General features: G+C 41.4%; 2 long non-coding RNA genes across 2 annotated transcripts in view; one reads left to right on the top strand and one right to left on the bottom strand.

Annotated features, from left to right (window-relative positions):
- LOC116280330 (uncharacterized) overlaps positions 1 to 19,027 on the top strand; it is a 284,498-nt gene that overhangs the window by 50,321 nt on the left and 215,150 nt on the right. The window lies entirely within an intron of this gene.
- LOC140696116 (uncharacterized) overlaps positions 9,915 to 19,027 on the bottom strand; it is a 32,666-nt gene continuing 23,553 nt past the window's right edge. The window contains exon 3 of the long non-coding RNA XR_012072153.1: positions 9,915 to 10,099. This is a non-coding gene — a long non-coding RNA (uncharacterized lncRNA). The remainder of the gene's footprint in view (positions 10,100 to 19,027) is intronic.

Below are 19,027 nucleotides of genomic sequence, written 5' to 3'. Positions count from 1 at the left end.
GCTGTTCATGTATTTTATATTTAGTAGTTTTTATCTACTAATCCCAAACTCCTAATTTACCCCTCCCTCACCCCTTTTCCTCTTTGTTAACTATAAGTTTGCTTCCTATGTCCGTGCGTCTCTTTCTGTTTTGTAAATAAGTTTGTTTGTATCATTTTTTAAAGATTCCACATACAAGTGATATCATATGATATTTGTCTTTCTCTGTCCAACTTACTTCACCTAGTACCATAATCTCTAGGTCCATCCATGTTGCTGCAAATTGTATGACTTCATTCTTTTTATGACTGAGTCATGTTCCATTTTTGTGTATATATATACACTCCACATCTTCTTTATCCAGTCATCTATTGAAGGACATTAAGATTGTCTTCATGTCTTGGCTAGTGTACATTGAGGTGCATGCATCTTTTAGAATTAAAGTTTTCTCTGAATATATGTCCAGGAGTGGGGCATTGCTGGACCATATGGTAGCTCTAGTTTTAGTTGTTTTTTTTAAAGGAATCTCCATACTGGCTTCCATAGTGGCTGCATCAAACTACATTCCCACTAGCAGTGTAGGAGGGTTCCCTTTTCTCTGCACCCTCTCCTCTGCTGTTAACTTTTTTATAAGACAGCATTATATGGTGGAAAGGCTGTCGAATTTGGATGTGAGCTGTTGCTCAGTGACTACTGGCCTCGCCACCTGGGATAAGTTGCTTTGTTTCCCTGAGTCCTCTGTGCTTCCTTAGAAGTACACATACTCCAGCCTTCAGTTAACCTTTCCTCAGGAGAGCAGCAGCCACTGCTGGGCGCACGGGTTCCATAGTGAAATGCACGCGTACAATGAAAGAGAAAGGGGAAGTTGTCTCTGGTCTCTTCAAGGGTGGGTGCTGGAGCCACCAGCTGGAGTCACAATGAAAGCTTTGGGGGAATCAGAGCACGGCTGTAGTCAGCTTCCTGGGTAAAGTAAAGAGCTCAACAAAATCAAAGTGCTCTGGTCAGTAGCCTTTGGTTCCAACAGGGCTGTTCTAGTCAAAAAGCACAGCCCAGGCATGGAAAATCACAGCCTGGAACAATCATAAGGTGTTGGTGCCAGGAGGAAACTTATAGATCCTGGAGTCAAATTCCTGCATTGTACAGAGGGGAAAACCAAGACCAGGAGAGCTTGGGGGAGCTCAGCTAATTAAGCAGCATTAAGCACCTCATTAATCTCCTCTATTAGGAACTTTACTAGGGGAAATCTGGTGTTGGGGAAAACCCTATTTCACCTGAGCAACTGGTTTGTTGCTTTGGGCATGGAAAGCATTATTATAGTTCATATTGCCAGGTAAGACACAGGAAACCCAGAGAAAGTTGACTTTTTGATGAACAATAAATTTTTTTGCACAAGTATGTCCCAAATATCAGATGAAACAACTTATACTAAAGTGATCCATTTTTTAAAAAACAGAAATTCAAATTTAACTTGGCATCCTATTATTATGATTTTTTTTTTTGCAATATCTGGCAGCCCTAATTATAGAATGTCTCTATCCTCCATCTTTATTCCGACTGCTAGGAAGCTTCAAGGCAAATGTGTCATCATTGCCTTGTAACAGGATTTTATGGTATGCACTTAGATTTATCTTTTCTTCCCATTTGTTTATATTCCCTTCACCTTATTTTCTTTATTAAAAGTATATATAATTGTTGTAAATATCTCAGTAAGCTGCATCAAAAACTTAGCTTGTACATGGTTAAAACAAAAAACCCACGGCAGGGTGGTAGGTATAGCTCAGTGGTAGAGCACGTGCTTAGCTTGCACAAGGTCCTGAGTTTAATCCCCAGTGCCTCCATTAAAATAAATAAATAAATAATAAAAAATTTTTTTAATTAAAAAAAAAATCCCACAACATAACGTTAGGTAATTATTCCAGACCAGACTTTGTACTGGGTCCTGCAGATGTTAGTACGATAATACCTGCGGTCTGATCTCGAAACAACCCTGGTCAAGTAGAGAAGATAGTCACCCATATAAGTAATCCCAATGCAGAGAGACGAATGATGAATGTGGCCCAAGGTCACACAGCTAGCTGGCGAGAGAACAGAGATGTGTTTCATGATGTTCGATTCCGCAGAGCTGGCTAGCTGACAATGCTCGTCTTACACATCCACCTAAGTGTCTGTCGGGCAGTGCAGTGGACACTGATTGTTTGGCCTTCCCAGCACCCATTCTTTTTCTGGGAGTAGCACCCCCTTTAGGGGGAAATTGCTTCCCCTCTTACTTAAACTTTGCAACATTCATCGGAGTTGACACTCAAGAGTGCTTGTTTTCCACGGTCTTGGATGATTGGTTCAGGATGTGGGCCCGTGATCCAAGCCAGACCAGGTCCTTCCCCAGGAATTTCCAAGTTGGAACAAGGAAACAGACAGTCTGTCTTTGGTAAGCAAAGCTGAACGTAGAAGTATCAGTCATGATGCCTGCTGTCTGGAGGCAGCTGGCTGAGCACACATGGGTAATATCCAGAGAGCAGCAGAGACAAGGGATGGGGAGCTTTTCCAACATGGGAGTTTTTAAGTCCGGCTATTCCCAAAGCTCAGCTGCAAGTTCTTTTAGCCTAAAATAATTTGAGTTGTGTCTCTTGTCACTTGCAACCAAAAGGGCTGTAGCTGATAGAGATGGTTGGACGTGAATTACCATTAGCACTTCTCCAACCCCTATACCATAAAGGGGTCCCAGAGTGGGCTTTTGGAATTCTGTGGCTCAGAGCACAGTTTATACACAAAGCTGTTGATTCTACTTCCAGACAGTGAAGCAAACCTCCTGCCCTTCTAAAGTCATTGCCAAAACCAATGTTTTCCCAGTCTGCTTCCATGATACCCTTAAAATGTTTTCATTTATGACAGAGTTGTATCTAGCAAAGTCAGGCATCATTCATTAATGCTGAATAGCCAAGCTGACCCCAAGATCTCCAAGCTAGCTTCATGCTGCCATTATAATAACTGCTCTGCTTTTAAAAGTGGAGAAATTAAAACCCAGAGAGGCCAAGTAGGTTATTCAAATTCATACCTATTTGGCTTAGTGTATTCTAGAATTTGCATCTCTTGCCATTTAGAACATCGCATCTTTCCAATATGCTCACTCTTAATGAATGTCTCATTCATTGACGACCCTCAATGTGGACAGAAAATATTGATTGTGATGAACATAAAAAGAGCAACAAAAAAAAAACCTTTCAGGCTATATGGTCATGTATTTAAATTAAACAGGCGTTGGGGGAGAAAATTTGGGAAAGTGGTTAAGACATAATAGACATTTGAACATTTCCATTCTGGTTCCATGTCATAATCATTGTGATACCTTTTGAAAAGAAAGATTTAGGACTTTCCTCCACTCACACCAAGATCTCCTGAGTCAGAATGTTTAGGAGGTGGGCACCAGGTCTTAGGTATTTAAAGATCTCCAAAGATAATTTAGATTAAATAGACCTAAGAACTGACATTTAGCATCACTAATGTAGATTTTTTTGATCTACATCTTCAGTTGTTTTATTAACAACAGTCAGGCAAAAAATCTCTGGGATGTAAAATCAATGCAACTGTTCATACAACCAATGTAGACCTGCTATTTAAGCAATGTTATACCTCACTCATTCAATAAATATTTACTACTTCCCTACAAGGTACTGGTTCTGTGCTAGGCACTTGGATTCAAAGATGAGTCAGATGGAAACGCTGCTCTCAAGGAGCCTAGACGGAGAGATAATATGTGGACACATGATGTTCAAATAAAGTTGTCATGTCAGAGTTCCATGGGTGAGGGCTTGAGGGAAGCAGTTGGAGACCATCAGGGAGGGCTTGGTGGAAGAGATTTGAACTGGGTCTTGAAAGCTAGGTAGGATCTAGATTAAGAGATGAGAGGAACCCCAAGTCAAGCAGAGGAAACAGCATGAGTCAAGATTGAGAGAAGAAAAAAAAAAGATTGAGAGAAGAGAAGAAACAGCAATAATGATGATGATGACAGTTACAATAACAAAAGCAATGAGCTATTTTTGAGAGCTGGCCATATATGTTAGTTACTGTTATAGGTAATTTACCTGGTCCTCCCTTAATCCTCACAACAAAGTGATGAAATAGGTACTTCCACCATACAGTTGCAAAAACTGAATTCATGATAGATTTGGTACCTTACCTAATGTCATGCACCAGATCAGCTAGGTAGCTGGAGAGGGCATTTCTGTTTTGTTCAATGTTTGTTTGTGGCACAAATGGATATTTTAATTCAACACCTTCATCTCACAGATGAGGAAACTGAGGCTCGGAGAGTCCAAGGGACCTGCCCAACGGCATCCAGCTGGTTGGTGGCAGAGCCAGGATTAGAGTCATTTTAGTGCACTTTGTACTATGCCACATGCCTGTGTGCTCCATGCATGCAGCGTAAGACTGAGTGAGAGGAAAGGCTTGGGGTAGCATTTCCTTTGAGTCATAAAAATTTGGAGGAAATGCGATATCTGGAAAGGTAACTAAATCCAGAGCTGACCTCTAACCAAGATAGAGCTTTTAAATGCGGGCAAACAAATACAAGGGAGAGGAGGTAAAGCACAGGAGAGTAGAACTCATTTTGGACAAATCTTCTCACCTTTGTGTTCTTACCTATAAAATGAGGAAATCACACAAGAAGATCTCTGAAGGCTTTTCCATGTTGGCTATTCTGTGTGAGCCTAGGAAGGGCTAGAAATAGAGATCATGTCTATGCATGTCTCTAGGTTTGGTGGACTGAAATACAGCCAGTGATGGATAATCGTGACCTATGAAACCTACACCTGGGGGCCACAAGGCAGCTATTAGATGAATGGGGAGAGTAGCAATCTCTGCTTGAGTCCTGATCCTACTCATGTTGCCTGATGCGATGCTGATAAAGTCACTTGATCCATTTATGGAAAACTTCAGGACTTAGCCAATTTCCTCCTTCCGAATGAAGGGACTTAGCAAGAGAGAATCATTTTCTGTGTCCTCAAAGCTGAAGAAAAGACAAAGAGAGCAGATCTTTGGATTGAGGCTTCCCGGACATTTCTACTCATCTGTTTCACCCCAGACAGCACGCCCCACCTGACCCCAGAATCGAAAGTTTGACCCCTTTTAAGTAACAACAGAAGTTCACGTGTATTCCCTGTATTTTTCTTAAGCAGAATAAATGAAAGAGAAAAAATATGGAAGTTGAGGGTTGTTTGTAACTCATTTTGACTTACGCCATCTGCAGCCGCCTTACCTGTTTAGCAGCCTGAGAAGAGCAGGGATCCTGGAAAACATCCTCCGTCTATTGTAGAACAAGACCGATGGAGAAATTTTTCCACACAGCAGCCATGATTACTCTTTGTATTTATATAGCACCTGTCTCTGGAGAGCCTCAGAGAGACTTTGAGAATGTTTCTTCAGTTCTCATTTTAAGGAGACTGTGAGGCCAATTAAAGAGGGTCTATTGCCAGGTAGAGAGTTAGACAGCGAGGCAGACAACTAGCCTCCCGATTTCCTGAAAAGTTCTCCAGTCAGTAGTCTTACTACTAAAGCCAAGGTTTTACATGACCCAGGCGCTAAAGGACAGCGCCGATTTATTGAGTTTCTGCATCTTGAACACATTTGCAGCTCTCTGGTGAAATACAAAGGCAAGAAAAATTCTTGCTCTCAAGTTTTTTTTTTAATATCAGCATCAATACTGAGCATAATCAGAAAAGAAATTTATAAATATGGAAAAGGGAAGTCTAGAAAGAAACCCGAGATGTTAGGTTGGAATCAGAGCTATTAGAGTAAACTTATAGCTGCATTTTGAAATACCTATCTACCACATATAGAAATAGACATAGATGTGTGTAACTATCTGTATGTACCTGTGTTAATGTCTGTATTACATGTATACATGTACACGAATTTCTTACCTCTGACTGCTAAAAGTTCTAGAAGCAATGCCATTCCAGTAGCAATGAGCACATGAGGCTACCATATCTTGCTTTCCAAATAGAACTTTTCACTAAATGCAACCAAGGATCCTTGGGAAAAAAAGGTTGACTCCAGAGCTGGGGCAAGAAAAGTGTAACAAGAGCTCCTAATTTTTGGCAACAGAGAGTAGGGAAGTGCTCGAAGAATATGGGGACAAGTCAAAAGGATTTCAGAATCAAGGGCTCCTGCTGACCAAATCTAGGGCAACTTAAGACATTAAAATAAATGATTGTAACAGATTGCCTCCTGTTGCAGAAAATAGGAATTATAGGGTATATAGTGGAGAGAGAGAGAGAAGGAGAAAGAGAGGGAGAGAGGGAAGAGAAAGCTCTTCCTTGTAGTTAAGTACCAACTAATAAATGATAGATGTAGTGGGGATAAGGGATGTAGAAAATCCTCATTTGACAACCATCATGGTGGTGGTGGCTGTTTCAGGCAGAAATTATTAACACATGCTATAGCAGATGGGTGGAGGCTGTTGAAGTATAGGATATTGGCTAGTTTGGGATATCTTGCTATAAAATATCAGTCACAAAGATAAATGTGGTGACTGTAGCTTGGAGAGATCTGGCAGAAAGCAGTTTGACCAGGTGATCAAGGTTTGGCATCGTTTCGGGTTGGGTGGAGTGACATTAGTTCCTCCCCATGGAATATAACATGAGGAACAGAGCTTTGCTGCCAAAAATACATGCCTGGGTCTGGTCATCAGGAGACGTTAGATGGACCCAGATTGAGAGACATCCTATGAAGTGAAAAGCTTGCCATCCTGTCAAGTTCAAGAGACTGGAAAGGATGGAGGAACTCAAGAGACATAACAGCTAAGTGCAGTGCATGATACTGAATTGGATTTTAGACCACAAAGTGAAAAAGAGACATTGTTGAGAGAGTAACAATGGAATGGGGCCTGTATACTGTGGCGCCATATTGATGTTGATCACCTGAGTTGGATGGGTTCCCTGGGTTTTGTTGGAAAGGGTTTGTGTCTGTTTTGGGGATATATATATTGCTTGTAAGGGACAAAGAAAGAACAAAAATAATTTATGTGTGTGGAGTGTGGGGAACAAAAATATACAGCCAAAGGTTGACAACTGAGAGGTCTGGGTGAAGAAGATACAGAATCTCATTGTGCTCTTGCAACATTTCTGAACATGTAATACTACTAAAATATCAGAGCTGGTTTATGAGTTCAGATGAAAATATGCTTCAGTCTGAAGCATTTCCCATGTCCTCACACCCTCATCTCAAATATAATAATTTAAAGACTCACTCCACACCAGGACTTTATTTATTCAACAAACATTTTCATGTACTTAGTACAAGGTACAGAGCATGGTGCTAGATGATAAGAAAGGTAGAATTAAGCTATGGAGCTCAAAGTAAGAGACTGTATTTCATTGAGAGGTTGGGAGAGATTTTAAAGAAATGAGGTTTGAGATAGGTCTTTTTTTTTAATTGAAGTACAGTCAATTACAATGTGTCAATTTCTGGTGTACAGCATAATGTCCCAGTCATGCATATACGTACATATATTCATTTTATATTTTTTCATTTGTTAACATTTGCAAATCTCCAACTCCCAAGTTTATCCCTTCCCACCCCCTTTCCCCTGGTAACCATAAGATTGTTTACTATGTCTGCGCGTCTGTTTCTGTTTTGTAGATGAGTTCATTAGTGTCCTCTTTTTTCTTTTGTTTTTTTTAAGATTCCACATATGAGTGATATCGTATGGTATTTTTCTTTCTCTTTCTGGCTTACTTCACTTGGTCCATCGATGTTGCTGCAAATGGCATTATTTTATTCTTTTTTGTGGCTGAGTAGTATTCCATTGTATAAATATACCACAATGTCTTTATCCAGTCATCTGTTGATGGACATTTAGGTTGCTTCCATATCTTGGCTATTGTATATAGTACTGCTAAAACTACAATGAGGTATCATCTCACACCAAGCAGAATGGTTATCTGTCAAGAGTCCACAGATGATAAATGCTGGAGAGGATGTGGGAAAAAGGGAACCCTCCTACACTGCTTGTGGGAATGTAGCTTGATGTAGCTGTTATGGAAAGTAATATGGAGATTCCTCAAAAAACTAAAAATAGACTCACCATAGGATCCAGCAATCCCATTCCTCAGCATATATCCGGAGGGAACTAATTTGAAGAGCTAGGTCTTTAAAGCAAGATAAAATGTGGTCAGGGAGAACTGGGAAGAAGGCATTTAAAATAGAGGGAGGAGACAGAGCAATGATATATAGTTAGGGAACAGGAGGAGTGTTTATAGCAGTGCTATTTGGATTACAAGTGATAGAAACCTATTCAAACTTCTCAAGACCAAAAAGAGACCTTATTGTTTTCTGTAAATGAAAAGTATTTTAGGATCTAGCTTCAGGTATAGTTTGAACCAGGTGCCTAAAATACACCACTGGGACCAAATTCTCCATTTCTTGGCTCTGCTTCTCTCTGTATTGACTTCATTCTCAAGTCATCTCCTACCCAGTATTAGTTACAGTTGACAGACTCAAGAGCCCTGGTGGGGGAAAAAAAAAAGTTTTTCTTTCTCAATAGTTTGAGAAATAATTATACACCAGTATTATACCCCATTGGTATAGCTTCAGCCACATGCAGATTTCAGAATCAATTATTATAGAAAGAATAGAATACTCTAATTGCAAGGTCTTGTCATTATTCTTTACTGGGGCTGGGGGTGAGATTACCCTCCGAGAACCACAAAGACTAAGAGCTGAAGAAGAGCCGTTTTCCAAGGAAAACTCAAATGCTGTAACCAGAAAAAGTGGAAATGGACATGGAGCAATCTAACTCCGCCCCTGAGTGTTTGGGAAGCACCGAGTGGTCCCTAATGACTCCAACATGGGCTATGTTAAAAGGGGGAATAGTAATTAAAGTGGAAGGCCAACTTGGGGTAATTGCTTGGAAGGTCTTAAATGCTAGACTGAGATCATGGTTCTCATTTGATGGGTTAAAGCAGGGATCAGAAAACCCTTTTTTAAAAAAACTTAATAAAACAGTAAATGTTTTAGCCTGCGAAGGAGATATGGTCTCTACCACAGCTATTCTTCTCTGGGGTTGTGGTGTGAAGGCAGCCGTAGATGATACACAGACAAAAGAGCATGGCTATGTTCCAATCAGACTTAATTGACCAAAATAGGCGGTGGTCTGGGTTTATCCTACGGGCTGCAGTTTTCAGATACTTGGTTAGAGGAAGCCACTAAAAAGTGTTAAGCCTATAAATGATATCATCAGAACTGTGCCTTGGGAAGATGCATTTAGCTCCTGGATGGAAAACGGATTGGAGGGAATAGACCGAAAGTGGGAATGAAAATTAGGAGGCTGTTGCAATGGTCCAGATGTTTGCACCACGCAGAAACCAACATAGCTTTTAGGAGCCAAATGTACCTGGGAGTTTGGCCTCACAGACTTCAGCTGGCGCACAGCTGGGTCTGTCTGTCCTTAGCTGACCGAGTTTCTCAACATCTTGCCAGTTTAGCCACCTCTGAAATCCTAGCCAGCTCTGAAATCCTGTGTTGGAGTTTGTAAATCATCTTGGGAGCCAGGTTATTCCGTTTCTTTGCTCTACAGTGTTTTTTGATTTTGAGGACTAAGTCTGTACTCTTTGTATGAGAGGGAAAAATCAATAGAAAGAGAAAGTTTAATAAAAAAAAAACTCTCCATTGACTTTAATTAACTTGGCCTTAGGTTTACAACTCTGGCAAGTATGGAAAATAGAAAAAAAAAAAAACCAACCTTACATCTCACCCCATATACCAAGCTTTTTAAGAATAAAATCTCAAATTAAAATTGATGCGTCTCAGCAATTTATTCGTCTGCAACAAGTTGAAGAAAAAGAATAAGAAAGGAAGGAAAAGGTCTCTAGCAGAACAGGCTGGCACTTACTAATTCCCACAGTAAATGACTGGGTACCAGAATTGGGTCAATACTTTATTGATGTCAGAGAACCTTGCGTTTTGCACAGACGCTCATGGTGTTGCTGTCTTCTTCAGTCTTGTGACTCAAGACTCACTGTCTTTAAAACCTGTCTGCTTGTCCCTTTCTGCCTTGGGGCAGGGTTCTCTCGTGAGGAAGGACGGTCATGAGGAATGATGTAGGTCCCTGTCTTCCGCCAGGTGCCTGCAGAGAAAGCCCACGAATTCACACAGTTCACATAATTAAACACCTGGGGGACTTTTCCTGTCGTTGGTGGTGACACATGGCTATTTGTGGACATGGGCATTAGTGCAGTGTTTAAGTACACATGTACACATGCATATGCAGCATCACTACAATCCATAAAGTCACGGGTACACTCAACTGCACTCTACGGACGTGACCGCACATCTGGTATCATAGGTAAAGCATATATAGACGTGATCAGGTGAGCTGTGTTCCACAAATCCATGAATGCTATTTATATCTCTCTGTATGTGTATAACAGATATTTAGACAGCAAAGATATACACAAGTCTAAAACGCATTTAGGACTAAAAAAAGATATGTTTGTGTGTGTGCGCTACACGCACGCACAACACGTGTGCATGATATCTGCGTGCTTTACAGATTCTGGTTTCCATCACCTCTCTGACTATATTCCCTATAATTGTCTCTCCCTCCATCCTTGTATTTCAAGATACTCCTTGCTATTCCATGATGTCAGGTGCATTCTCACCTCACGGTCTTCACACTGGTTGTAACTGGAAAACCCTTCCCAGCAGCCATTACATGGACTGTTCTCTCACTTTTGGTAAGCCTTTGTTCAGACATCAGCTTCTCAGTGAAATCTACATAACCCTTCTATCACTCGGTTTCAAGTTGCAACCCACCCACTCCAGCCATATTTCTCCTCTTAGTCCACTGTACCATTTACCCTCTAATAGATCGTATGATTTATGTACTGTGTTTACTTCTTAATCTCCTCCCGCCATCCCCACTGGAATGTAATTTCCAGGAGAGACAAGGATACTCGTCTGGTGTGTTTCACGATATAGTCCAAGCATCTAGAACAGCACGTGACTCACAGAGACATTCGGTATGTATTTGTTGGATAAAGGAAAGAATGAGTAGATATATTCCTATATGAATATGCAAATATTCCTAAATCTCTATCTCTGTCCATCTATATGTTTGCTGGACCATATCCATATATGAAGAGTGGCAACATCCATTCCTATAAGAAATGTACACTGTGGTATAATTTGAATATATATATATTCAAAGAAACTGAGATACATTGGTAAGGTGTGTGCGTGTGTGTGGGCACTGAAAGTATCTGCTCCAGTTAAGTGTGCCTAGAAATTCACATGAGGATGTGGAAAGGGTTGGGTCTAAGTGACTCTGTGCACCCCAGCTACTGGAACCCATCATTACAATCCATAGACAGAGAAATTCAGGGTGATAAGATGTTTTGGAAAAGAAATTTATTGGATGCTGGGACACAGATTTTGGACTCTAAAACCTATGTTGATTTCCAGAACCTAAAGGTTAGAAGTTAACTCTGTTTTCTATTAAACTCGATAACAAACTAACACAGAATTTCAACTTTGAAAACTTTGCTGTAAGGTGAAATAGAGAAATGAAGCAGAGTAGCTTTTACTCCTTTAGACCTGTGCTCAAACATACCTCTTTCAAGACTTCCATCAGGTTCCACCTGGGGACTATGAACGAGATGGGAAGTTTGAAGTCAGAAGCCCTGAATTTTGGAGATTTGAGAAACTATAAAAATCACATACTTCTGTTCTCTGCTTTCGCCCATCACTAACGAACTCCGTGTTTGTGTGTAAGAACGTGTCTAAGTATGTGTGTGATGGGGTAGGGAAATGTTTAGGTGATATTTTGATTTTTCCACTAATGTAACAAAGAAAGTAAGCCCAGCTCTGAGCCTCCCACAAGCACTTGGACAGATGGAGCCCACTGGGGACTCAGGGCACCCCTGAGACTCCTCGAGACGCCTCTGGAACCACCAGAGTTTGAACTGTCTTATCTGGCTCTCTGACTGCCTTGTGACTTCTCTAGAGTCATGGCAAACTTCCAAGTCCTAATCTCTCTTACATCCCTTGCTTTATGACCTAAAAAAAATCATTGAAACATTATGAGACATAACTATGATGACCATATAATTTATTGGCCAAACTGACACACTTTGGAGGGTAAAGGGGACCCTGTTGCTAGTTTCGTCTCTGCCTCCTGTTCCCCCTCTTTGTCTTGTTTTTCTTCCTTATTTATTCACTGTTGTTGAGTACATAGTTTGTGCCTGCTTCTGTTTAGGTCCTTAGGCATACAGTGATCTACAAAAATAACGCTGTATGTCCTCATGGAATTTTTGAGTTTAGTGAAGGAGAAAAATGCTGACTCATTCTTTCAACAAATAGTTCTTGAGGGCCTACTGTGTGTTTGGTGCTATTTTAGACACTGGGACACAACAGTGATCAAAATAAATAAGGCCTCTGCCCTGCCCTTATGAAACTTAGAAATGGACGTAAGTAAACAGGTCATTACAAATTATCATTCATTCACTGAGGGAAAGAGTTGTGATGCTGGGAAAACCAAATAACACCCAATTCTAGTCTGGGAGTCAGGAACGACCCCTCTGAGGAGATGATGTTTGAGTGCGGGTGAGTGGAGGGTTAACTAGATGAAGGAGAGTGAAAGGGTAGAAAGAGAACCTTCAGGGCAGAGGAAACAGCATGTGCAAAGGCCTTGAGGCAGAAAGAAACATGGTATCTTCAGGCAACCAGGAGATTGAAGTCCAGAGGCAGGGTGGAGCTGGGTGGTGGTGACATGAAGTGAGCCTGGAGGAAGCAGGAACAGATCTCATCAAAGTTTCTAGGCTGGGGTAAGGCCCTCCTTCCCAGCTGGTGGCCCAAGGAGGGGCATGTTCTGAGACAGGTCCTGGGGTACTGCGGTGGGGCCAAGTCCAGCGGAGCGGCCGCACCAAGTGCTCAGGAAAATGAGCCTGAGCGTAGCTCCATGTACAGAGTCTACTGCTCTGATAAGACCCAGAGAGCAGTCAGATGTCTTCCTGTGTGGGGGCACACAGGAAGGGAAGTGGCAGTGAGAACTGGGGGAACAGAGGAAGTCTGTGGTCATGATAAAAAGATGCAGTCTCAGATGAACTGGTAGAGACCATGGCTGGGGGTACCGTTTATACTCATGCATTTATTCAGCCATATTTATGGAGCCCCCCATAATGAGCTTGAAACTTCATTAGGTGGGGAAGACTCAACCATTACCATGATGGATGCTATTTCTGCCACCAAGGCAATTACATTCTACTTGACAGAATAGGTCTGTGCACCATATTTTAAAAGGGACAATGAAAACGAGAGTCTGAGTCTGACAAAAATGATAAAGAATCTAGACATCAGAGTCCACAAGAGAGTTGAAGATTAAAGGTCAACATGGTGATTGCCTTTCTAATCTCCATAGGAGAGGATGCAGGAGTAATCTGTTTGATTTCAGGGGGTGGGAGTTGAAGCAGGGGAGAAGAGTCCCAAAGAGCTCTGCTCTGGTAAGAAAAAGAAGAAAGAAGACTGTTTTAATGGTACAAGAGTTTGGGGATACAGTTGAGTTCCTATTTATGAGGAATGCTTCAAGTTCGATCTGGTGACCATCCAATAAAGCTAATGTATGTAGCAGGAACTGCTCCCAGGGACAGAGGATGAGCTGGGAATTTGCAGGCCGCTAAGGGTCACAGGCAGACAACTTTAATGTAAAGAAGTAAAGCCAAGAGTAGGGAGGGGTAAAGAGGAATGGTTTGTTGTGCAACACGGAAGGCTCAGGCTTCCTGGTCATGCCCTGAGTCACTGGTGGGGCGTACTTCAATACTCAACGTGCCATCACAGAGCTCTAGCAGGTCAAAGGATATCCTCTCTGGTCGGGGAACAGAAAGACAGTTTCGTGGGACATTGTGCTGCTCTGTCAGCTCCTAGCCAGGCGGCCAATGGGATGCAAATCTCTTGGATCTGGACCCTTTCAACCATAATTTTTTTTTAAGCCTCTGATTGTATTAGGCAATGTTTAAGCGGTGAAGTCTGATTGTTAATGAAAGTCTGGTGATTAAGTTCATTGGAGATTTTTGTGATTTTTGAGACTGCTCTCCTTAATCCAAGGACAAACCTTGAAAGAAATGTGTTCTAAAGTCATGCTGGGAAGGCAAATTCCTCTATCCTTAGTAATGGGTACTCTGGCAAGGATAACGCTTGCCATTGTTAAAAGGATTTACTGTTGATGTGCTAATTTTAGATCCTTGGAAGAGTTGATGAGATTAGCTATTATTATAGTTATCTCCATTTTAGAGATGAGAAACTTGATGCTGAAAGAAGCAGGAGTTTTGTTCAATAATCTACAGAGAGGACTTGCATCAGTCTGGGTAGACTGGATTACCGGGCAGTAACAAATAACCCCCAAATCTGTGGGACATCAAATAATAAAGGTTTTCCTTCTCATGCTAAGTGTGGAATTGAGGGTCCACCAGGAGGCCAGCTCTGCCTCATCATGGTCTTACTCTGTGACGCAGACTGACAGGGCAGCTATGATTGGTGCATTGGCCATCACCACGGCAACAGGAAAAGAGAATTCACCAACTCTTAAATCTGCCATTCAGAAGTGACTCACCTGACTTGTGCTCATGTTTCATTGGCCAAACTTAGACCACAGCTAACTTTAAGTGGGTGGAAAATTCAATCCGACCATGTGCCCAGGAGAGAGAACTGGACTATTTGTAAACAGCCCTAGTGCCTGCCAAAGTGCTAGGGGTGGGATTCCAATTCATTTCCTCCGTCCCAGCAAATCCATTTCCTTTCCTCTGAGCTCATTGTCTCTTCATGCTAAGTGTGGACTCAAGGCTGAAGTTGACATAAGCAATCCAACTTGCTGGAAAAATCCGACATAACTTTCTTGCTTCTCAGTTTTGTCTCTTGGTTTCTTTTTTCTCCCTAGACCACAGCCTTTTGGATGTTAATGTATGTCAGTTTTGTCTTCCCATGTGACAGTGTGGTTGGGCTGGGAGACACTGGAATAGGCTCCTCTGGGAAAATTTAACCATTATAAACCTTGATATGTTTTCCCAAGTGAATTGTCCAAAGATTCACCTAGAACACAATTCCAAAGGAATGATAGATATTCTCCCCACAGAGGAAACACATTTCATCTACTATTGAAACATGCTTCTAGCCCTACCACCAGCTTTCTCAATACATACATACATACATAAAAATATTTAAACACATAAATATACAAATACATGCAATTATGCAAGGATAGTTAATGGAGGAGGTAATCCCAGAAACGTTGTTACTTATTGTTCCCAAATGCCATCTTTGATCCTGTGGACAATGTGTCTTCAGAAATCTCTAGCCTGGGCTACTATGTGTTGAGTTTTTTCAAATAACTTGAACTACTGCAGACAAGAGAATCTTTAGAGTCCCTCATTTCTCCAACAAATTGATCCCAACACTCATAACAGCATCAGAAAAGAGAGACACAGTAGCAACTAAAAGAGAGAAATGAGATATTTGTTGAGAATTCACATAACAAAAATAGTAAATAATCAGGTAAGCAGTTGTAAGAATAAATCCCAGCAAAACCAAAAAATGTAAATGGCAGTGATTTTGATGGAAGCTTCTCTTCTCTGACCCTAGGGTATGTAACTAGAGAGTTTTTGACAAATATCCTTTTTACTCTTTTATACTGTGAACATTACAGGTGTCTAGACGAGTGGGCTCCTAGACAGAAATGCCTAGTCAGTAGATGATGTGTGTCCTTGTTGCACTTGATTCATGGCCCCTTGGGCCACAAAGCCCCTTAGGTTGGTGGGAAGAAGAAGTGGACATAAACTGAGCAGGATCAGTGCTTGGTGGTCTACGTATATTAACTTAGTGCTATGCTCTCCCTGTAAGTTAAGTGTCACTGTCCAATGAAGAAGGAAAATGAGGGTCAAAGAGATTGAAGAGCTTTCTTAGGGCTATGCAATGGGCAAAGCAAAAAATTCAAACCCAGAATCTGGCTGGGAATCTGGCTGATTCCCAAATGCAAGTTTTTTTTTCCCCCCGCATGCATCTCCACCTCTTGCTGACCAAAGGGATCATCCCTGAGAGGACTATCTAATGATCTAACCAAAATGTAATTCACTAGAGAAATGCCAACAAAGGCTAAAACTGTGTAATCTCACCATGCAAGGTGGCCCAATCTGCCGGATGTGGTTGGAACATAAGTTATTCTATGGTAGCATTCTGGATTCAGGTGATCATTTGTCCCGGAGAAGGGTGTTGGAACATAGGTTCTGTTGTGAATGTTTGCAGTGCGCAACCTTTATAGCTGTATGTGTTGGTTTTTCCTGGACAAATGGTTTAGAAATGTAGGCATCACTTTGCTTTCCATAGATATGTGTAGGCAAGAGTTAACATGGTTTCAGGGCTCAGCTAGGCCTGTTGGGTTGAAAGCTGGACTCTGTTACCAACAAGTAGTAAAGTGCTAATGAGGAGAGAGTCAAAATTTCTTTGTACACACTAAGTAAACACATGTAATATAAGGACCCAACATTTTAAGGCCAATCAATTATTGCTAAAGATAGGCAGAATGTCTAATTACTTGGCATCATAAATCTGTAGATGGGACAATGGCCAAAACAAATGACCTGCTAAGCTCCTTGGATATGATGACGTCTGAGCTTAGTCTTGAAGGACATGTGTGAGTTAGCCATGAAAGGTTGGGAAGGACACTTCAGTAAAAGTGAGGGGTATGGGCAAAGTGTAGGAACAAAAAAGACGGCATTCTCTATTGCAAGAATATGTGTTTCAGTGTGATTAAAAGAAGCAGTGCTGAGACATGACACTAGACAAGGAGGAAGGATCTGGGTCATGAAGGGCCTTTTATGCTATGTTAAAGAATTCAAACCTTATCCAAGGGCAAGAAGAGGTCCATGAAATGTTTTAAATAGGGGAATAACATAATCAGATTTGTAGTTCAGGTAGATACCCTGGCCATAGAAGACAGAGTATTGGGTATGGGGGAAGGGACGGAGATTGGGATAGAAAAATCAGTTAGAAAACTTGCAGAAATCCAGCCCCCAAATGGAATAGGGCAAGAGGTTATGAGTAAGAAAAGAAGGAAAAGGACAAAAAAAATTTAAGTAATAGTTGCATGGGACTTGATGATTTACAGGATGTGGGGTCAGGAGGGAGTATAGAAGTGAAGGATGGATCCCTCATTTCTGGCTTGGAAGAGTCTGAGAGGGGGGTGCATTCACACATGAGGCATAAAGGAGGATGAGCAGGTTGGGGGATGGAAGAGGGGAACATGCTAAGTTTAGATCGGGGTCCGCTGAGCTTCCCTGGGGACGTCCAGTGACGCTGTGTCACAGGAAGTCATGCATATGAGTCTGTTGCCCAGGAGAGAGATGTGGGATTTGTATCCCCTAGTCAGAGTTGGGACTCATCCAAGCACAAGCCATGGTTGAAGCCACAGGGGTGGTGAGATCATTCAGAAAGAGCAAGCAAATTGAGAAGATGGCCAAGGACGTGACCCTAGGGGATTGCCAGTGTGTGCTGTAGGGGCAGAGGAGGAGAATCCTGGCAAAAGAGATACAAAGGAATGATCATAGAAACAGGAGGAAGGCCACGGGGTGGAAGGTAATGTAACGTAAGGGAAGAGAGAGGGTCGAGAAGGAAGTGTGCAGTCTGATTAAACGCTACAAAGGAGGCAAGTCATAGAAGGACTCAACACTTTTAAGTGAAGTTGATGTGACAGAAGCCAGACTATAGGGAATTAAGGATGAGGTGCAGACCAGGAGGGTAGACTCTTCTGGTATTTTCCAACCTGGGTATAAGGACCTTTATTAAATTTAAATGAAGCATGTAAATTCCCACATGATAGCAGTTACCCCTTTTTCAGCCAGCAGTTGCCCCTTACACCTCCTCTGTCTCCTACCCCGTGCATTCTGCCAGGACCCCAGGTGTTCTTGGCTTGGAGGCTACAATTCCTGGAACTGCTTTTTGGAGAAAGAGTCCATGTGAGGGCAAAGTGCAAGAAAGGTCGTCTCTAAAAGGTTGAATATTTTCTCTTCCCCCCAAAGATGGAAGAGAATGGAGCATGCTTATGTAACAGCAGCAGTGAAATCCTTTTGGCATCAATAAAACCTGAGGGAGATTTACCTGTTGTCCCTACAGTTCTCCTAGCTGTGAGGGAAAGGGCTTATCCCCTATGTTCCTGCTCCCTTGTCCACCAAATTCAAGTGGGAAAACAGGTTTCCGAAATTATGATTTAATATTAGTAAAGATGTAAAATAAAAAGTTAATTTCCGCTTGTTAGATTGTTCAAAAACAATCATATTTAAGTTTGCTTAGAATTTTAATAAAACTAGAAAATTCTTTAATAAATTAAAAATGTTAAGTTATTTTGAAAGATTTTTCAGCCATAAAGCTTCCACTACTGATTTTGGGAAAAGATTATTATTATTTTTAATCTAACCATGATTATTAGTTGGCAAACCCAAAGAAATAGATAAAGAACCAGAAACAGTTGCCCACCCCATTCCGGTACATCCATCAGTGTTGTCAGGGATGTAGTTAGGAAGAGATTCTCTTCTTGCACAAAGTGTCAACCTATCAGTCTTGGTTTCTTCATCTTTAAATGGAGAGAATTATCTTTACCTTATGAGATTGTTATGAGACTGAGAAAATTAGCATGGTGCCCGGCATGTAGGCATACACAGATGATAGCTTCTAGTAAATGCTCACGTTGAGATTAATTGCTCGTTGCAAAGGGAAAATCTGAGCTTTACAAAGGAGCGATCAAATTTGGCATCACTAATCACAGAGCAGCCTGACATGATGTGCTTTCTGAAGGAGTAAGGAATCCTCAGTGTCTCCATCAACATCTTCTTGCACGAAGCCATATTTAATGTGAATCTAATCAAGTTTCTAGTCTTGACTTCTAGGTTAGAGGAAACCCAGGTAATTGAGGAAGCAGTTCAGCGACACCAGAAAGACACTAGGAGACAAACTCAGGATGTGGATAGTTTCATGGAAACTGACACAGTATCTTTGAAAAGTGTATCATGAAAAA

The sequence above is a fragment of the Vicugna pacos genome, chromosome 4 (genome assembly GCF_048564905.1).
Source record: "Vicugna pacos chromosome 4, VicPac4, whole genome shotgun sequence".
Taxonomy (NCBI): Eukaryota; Metazoa; Chordata; class Mammalia; order Artiodactyla; family Camelidae; genus Vicugna; species Vicugna pacos.
The sequence above is the reverse complement of the archived record's forward strand: the minus strand, read 5'-3'. Positions and strand labels throughout refer to the sequence as shown.